General features: G+C 41.4%; 1 long non-coding RNA gene across 1 annotated transcript; it reads left to right on the forward strand.

Moving 5' to 3' along the window:
* Positions 1 to 275: 275 nt before the first annotated feature.
* LOC129057875 (uncharacterized) lies at positions 276 to 3,665 on the forward strand. Its single transcript, XR_008522655.2, has 3 exons — positions 276 to 503; positions 974 to 1,228; positions 3,510 to 3,665. It is a non-coding gene; the product is annotated as an uncharacterized LOC129057875 (long non-coding RNA).
* The last annotated feature ends 2,842 nt before the right edge of the window (positions 3,666 to 6,507 follow it).

The raw sequence follows: 6,507 nt of genomic DNA on the forward strand, positions 1-6,507 counted from the left end.
TTGGCAGCACTGTGAACAAAGGCAAAGAGAGACACATTTGTGAAAAGAAGTGACCAGTTCACAGGTGTAATGTTTAGCTTTTTTTAATGTGATATGAAGCCTGAAATAATGTACTTACGTTTTATTATTGTAAACTTGGCAATAATTAAGATCTATCCAGTGGTGGTAGAATAATACCTAATATTACCTAATAATACCTAAGAGCAGATGCCCTATAGATAGGGGTGGTTTTTGTAACTGCATGAAGTGTTGGTTTTCTAATGAGCTTTAGTAGGTTTATTTGCCTTGGAAATCAATGGAGATGGGACACTGAAAATCAAATGATGTCATAAAACAAAATTCCCTAAGAGGCATGGAGAGAAAACTCCGCATTCTGATGATGGGATTGTAGAAATCCAATGCCTTGCACAGGCCCCTAATGGATCCTATGAGCAGTAGGAGGGGGTTACGGCTAGAGAAGATGCAGACATAGGCCTGTCCCTGCAAGTTAGTTCCCCGAGCTGGTCAGTAATAACCTACTATAACCTCAAAGAGCCTCCAGCAGCATCAGTATAAATACTTGACTGTCCATGGAGAGTTGGTCTTTTCCATCAAACATTTTGAGAGGAGTAAAGCCAATATAACCACTGCTTTTTTTTCTGATCTCTTTTGCTCATTCTTCTATCCTTGACCTTAGTCCATTTCTTCTTGGCATAGTTTCTATCATCTTGGGAATTATTTTGCAGGATGAATCAGTTGCTTTTTAGTTGTGTGGGTCTTTGATAAGGGTTGTGTGTTTCCCTTCTGTGGAATTGGTTCATAGGATTGCAGGCTAAACCTGCTTGGGCAGCTAAACTTGTGATGAAAATGGTGACAACTCAGTTCTGTTTTTTTCTTATAATTATTTGTTTTAATAATCACTGCTCATATGCTTATATTCTTCTCAAAGTATTATGTCCTTGAAAACCTGTCTATAATCTCTATCTTGTCCTAGGCGCTGACTCTTCCCAGGATGACTGAGAGTGGAAACAACCAGTCCCCCAGGGAAGGCCCAACCCTGACTTTTTATCTCCACTGAAAAATGATATCAGAATATGCAAGTGTGGCCAGGTGCTCTTGTCTGTAATCCCAGCACTTTGGGAGGCTGAGGCAGGTGGATTGCTTTGAGCCCAGACAACATGCTGAAACCCCATCTCGGCAAAAAATACAAAACTTAGCTGGGCATGGTGGCCTGCGCCTGTAGTCCCAGGTATGGGGTTGGGGTGGGGGTGGGGGGGTTGCTAAGGCAACGGGAGAATCACCTGAGCTTGGCGAAGTTGAGGCTGCAGTGAGCCCTGATCTCATTATGCTACTGCACTCCAGCCTGGGCGACAAAGTGAGACCCTGTCTAAAAAAAAAAAAAAAAAAAAAAAAAAAAAAAAAAAAAAAAATACACAACTGTATTTCCCTAAGTCTGAGTTATTCAGTCTAAATACCATGTGTAGTATATACAGTCAAGGTTAAGCTTTATCCAGCCTGGTCCAGAAGTGACCACAGCTACTTCTCATGAATGAGTTTAGGACCTAGGCTTGCATCACCGCTCTTGCTTCATACTTTGAGGTTCCAGCCCCTTACCTCGCCAGTTTTTGCTGCTTCTCACATAGGTAACTTTTGAACCATTTAACAATGTATACCCAGAACATTTCACAACCCTTATATTTCTAGTAATGGTATCTATCATTTACGTAAATCAATGGTTGATTCTTTTAGTTTTCCCAAATCAAACCATCTAAGTGGATCTAAGTCTCCAACTCTTCCCTGGTGAAAGCAGCTGTGTTTTTTCATTCTTAGTATCTCCATTAAGATGTCAAAGATTCTGTAGACAAGCTTCAGAGTATAAACCCAGGGTACTGCACTTAATATGCCAACCTAGCCCTTGAAAAAAATCCAGGTAGATCATGGCAAGTTATGGTTGACCACTGTAAGCTTAATCAAGTTGTAGCCCAATCACAGCAGCTGTGCTGGATGCAGTGTCATATCAGTGTTGATATGTTCTAGAACATATCTACATAGCATCCCACACTTTGGCACTTGGTATGTGACTATTTATTTGGCATATATACCCTTCAGGTTGCACCAGGAATTAGGATCAAAAGCAGCTTCCAGTCACCTGGGATGAACAGCTGTACTCAATCAGAGCCTCACCCCATGGTGGTGTTTGCTGCTCTTTGACAGAATATAATCCAAAGGATCTTGGTTATCTTGACATTCCACAGAACATCATACTAATCCACTGCTTCCTAGGCATTTTGGTGCCTCCTGCCAGTGGTCTAGCAGGCAGAGAAAGGGGTTCTTAAAGTCACTTGCTGACACTGACATTTTGAGGGGTTAGGGTGTCTGCTACAGCATGGGAGCTGGGAAGAGGCCATCTTACATATAAGAGGTTCCCTGGGGAAACTCTTAGTACTTACCTACAATAAGTCACCATGGAAGGATGCCCCTCCCATGCTCCTGGGACCTCAATATGCCCTTACATTTCCACAGCTTTCTATTGCAAGACCTGCAAGACTTTCTTCTGGCTGAGTGTTTTTTTTTATTGCCAGGGGTCGGGGTGGGGTGGGGTGGTGGGGGGCTGAAATCATTCTTGGTCAATGCATGGGTCAGGTCAATATGCCAGGGAGCCAAATGTTCCCAGAAGCTGCTCTCAACCTGTGCTAGATTGGAGTTAGTGGGCAAATACCGCAACTTCTTCTCCCTTGGACTGGAACCAAATGGTGCTATGGAGAAGTAACTGCTACAGAAAGTTAGAAGGAGAATAATCACAATGGCTAGATAGAAAAGGCTTCACAGAAGAGGTGAAACTTCATCTTTTTTAAAAAAGACCAGATTTTGACAGGCAGCTAAGAGAAGGGAGTACATTAGATAAAAGGGAAGATACAGGCAAAGGTCTAGGACTATAATAGCTTTATTTTATCCCAAGCAGAATAAACTAATATTTCTTATTCTCCCCTCTATGTACCAAGCACTGTCTAGGTCATTAACCTACTTTTTTAGGGGGAACGAAAATCAATTCGACTGAGGCAGAGGCATTTGAGTAAAGGAGCATTCAAAATATTAGAAATATGGCCTGCAATTTTGGATTCCAGCAACATGAGTTTGAAGAATATTGGTGGGATTTGAGTAGTAGAAGTGAAATATACAACCTCTTAGAGGTTAATTTGACAGCATGAGTAGCAAAGACTGGAGGAAAAAGATATTGGAGAGTGGAAAACTAATTGGGAGACCTTTGCAGTAAGCCAGATAAGGTATAACACGATGAGGGCCTCACTAGGACAAAGGCCACGTGAGATGGATAAGAATGTTCAGACATGAGACTGTCAAAAATGTGCAACGGGAAGAGGGAGAAATTAAGGATGTCCTGCTTGGTGTTGGGGTGGGAGGTGGAGGGAGAGACATTAAATGACAGAGAAAGAATCAGTAGTCTAGAAGGTAGAAGAAATTACTAACTCACTTCACCACACCTCTCTTCCTTTTGCTGTAAACCTTTGCAGCTAGGAGCTTGTGAAACCTAATGCCAAAATCAGTGTTTGTGTACTGGATTCACCAGGGGAGAAAATGTTGAACCAGATTCTCAGCCTGCCTGAGCCTCCTGCCTTTTGTATTCTTCATGTATTATAATATTTAATAAAAGGGAAACTGTACTCTTTAATTCTCATTCCAATTTGCTGTCCTCGTGGAGAATCTTATTTTCACAACACCAGGGATTGTAGACATCCTAAATTTGGAATTTCCCAGCTCTCATCAGGATAAGTCATATCTTTAATGGTTCTTAAGTATAGTGTTTGGGAATTTAATTATATTATGCAAAATTAGTAAACAGCTATTTCAAGACAGGGCTGATTAAAATGAATCTGCAAGGTATGGTATTTATTAGTATATTTTCAAAACTAAGTGATACAGTTTCCGAGCTCTTGAAGTTGAAAGGTGAGTGGCACCTACAAAACAATATAACGGGGATGATGGCTGGTGTTTGAGTTTCAGTGAAACAGTTGTTTTGACAATTTCCTATGGAACCGATTAGCCCCTTGAGGGGCTGACTGAGATAGCCACCTGCACTCTACCTTTCCCCTGCATCACTTACATAGCCCTGTGTGTGTTTCTCACCTATTCTGGACTTTTTGTTCCTTTTCACATCGTTAGATGTCTTGTCTGCTGAAAGAGATTCCCAGCACTATGAGGATGGCTATGGGCAAAGGACTGGGGCACTGTGGAGGAAAGATGATAACCACAAATGCTAAAAATAAGACGGATCTTTCATCAGCAGGCTGATAGCTCATCTTTCTGCTGGTCCTTTGGCTAAAGACGTGGGGATCACCCCTCTGTGATGAGGTCACTATGTGCTAAAGGACGCCCTTGGCTACTGTGTGCCTTACAGAATTCCATACATTCCTCTCTTAAGTTTCTTTGTTTGTGAAAATAAGGTGTTAGGTGCAATATATTCTAAAATCCTTTTCTCATTCTCCCTCTGTTTGTATGTTGTCCCTATCTATATGCTCTTTCCTGTTTTTAAGGGATTCTGAAACGAAGTCACTTATATGCTTACTACCAGATCATGTATAGCCTGTGAAATCTGCCTTGATCTCCAAGATTGATTTTTAACAGGATTCCACAGTCAGGCTGCTGTTCCAGAGACCAACTGGCTGAGATATCAGCTGGACCTGATTACAAACTTTTGGAGTCAGATGATATCTCAAGATCATCACCAACACTACTTTCTTTCTGTCTTTGGCCACCCTGAATATTACACGCAAACACTCATGTCACTTTGATCATATGTAGATCCCCTGGTATTCTGCTTTAGGGAAAGTAGTCGCTGTTAGCTCAGAACTCATTCATATTTAAAAATATGGATCCTCTGCATAGAAATTTAATTTAGAAGAAATAATAGAGGACAAACCTGAAATCTGTGATTTTTTTTTTTTATGGACACCTTTCCCCCTTGCATCTTAAATTCCAGTCTGTGACTAGCCTTTGTTTCTCCCTTGGTACTGAAGGGAATGACATCGTCTCAGGTTGTATCTCTCAGGGCCTCAGCTCTAGGAATTGTTTCTGTATCTTCCAGAAACCATGGGCACTTCTATTATTTGTGGTATATTTTCAATTGTGTGCCGGCTCCTCGGTTATTTTGGAATCAACACATTTTAACCTTTTTTCTGCTTCTTGTCATCCCTTTTCTTCTTTTAATAAGGGACATACACTTCTTTTTTGTCAGTTCAACATGATTTTCCTTCAGGACCTACCTGCCTGGACGGGCTGTCTAATTGCATTATCTCCCCTCCTCTGGTACCCAGCTCAGGTTGGCCAAAATACCCCATCCCATTAGCCTGAACCCTGATTGGTTCAGATGAGGGTATGTGACCTAAATCAAGCCACTCCTAAAGCCTCTCTGGGATTTTTGTTGGAAGTTTTAGGAAAGTGGCCCTTTCTTATACTTCATCTGGAATTGTTAGTTGTAAAGAGAGTAAAACTTAGGATTTGCAAGGACCATCTTTGCCACAACATAGGAGAATCTGCCTAAGAAAAAAGCCAGCACAAAGAATAGCAAAGCCAGGAGAGAGGGGTGGGGGAGCTGCAAGGAGTGCTTGAGATATTTGAGCCCCAGGCTTCTAGCCTTTCTAGGCCAATGGGCCAAAAAATTCCCATTCCTGCATAAGCTAGTTAAGTTGGATTTCTGCCACAGCATCTTAAAGGTTTTTGACAAAAATACAAACACAAAATGCCAGTTATAGTAAAAAATGTCACCTTAAACAAGAAAAGTTCTCACTAGCCTGTAATCAGAAATATAATTCCACAGATACTAAGTAATGAATGAATGAGAGAGGCTAGATTCTTGTTATATCCGGAAAGTGGGGACATGAAACCAAAGTATCTCCAATTTCTAGTTTCTCCAGTCTAAGGCCCACCTCCCCAAACATTACTTCCTTTTCTAGAAGCAGCCTATTTCTGAGACAGTGAACAGTGGAAATGGCTTCTCCTGTGGAAGAAGCCCACCCCATCCACAAGAACAAGGTGTTGCTCACTGGTCCCAGCAGGCTGATGGCTCAGCACATACTGGTTAATAATGCATTCGGCCTTTAACAACATCTTGTGTAGGACAGCGGCCGACCAGTCCAGTCCAGTTGAGTTGCTTTTGTTAGTGTCTCTCTTCCAGCAAGAGATGAAGATCACTCCTTAACCTATGATATTCCTTAACTTACGGCACTTAATGCTGCCTAGTTAACACACCCCTTAACAGTGCCTAGAATTCAGCTGAAAGTCTGGCTCTGCTGCTAAGCAGCTATTTGATTGATGCAAAAGTAGCTATTGGGTTGATGCCATTACTTTTAATTTCAAAAACTGCAGTTACTTTTGTAATAAATCACAACCTAATAAATCACATTTTAAGAGTAACTCAGCCAGCAGTTGAGACACTGTCTAAAAAAAAAGAAAAAAGAGTAGCTCAGCCACTCTGAGTCTTGTTTTATTCAAACACAAATTGGGGCAAACAGA

The sequence above is a fragment of the Pongo abelii genome, chromosome 11 (genome assembly GCF_028885655.2).
Source record: "Pongo abelii isolate AG06213 chromosome 11, NHGRI_mPonAbe1-v2.0_pri, whole genome shotgun sequence".
NCBI classification, from domain to species: domain Eukaryota; kingdom Metazoa; phylum Chordata; class Mammalia; order Primates; family Hominidae; genus Pongo; species Pongo abelii.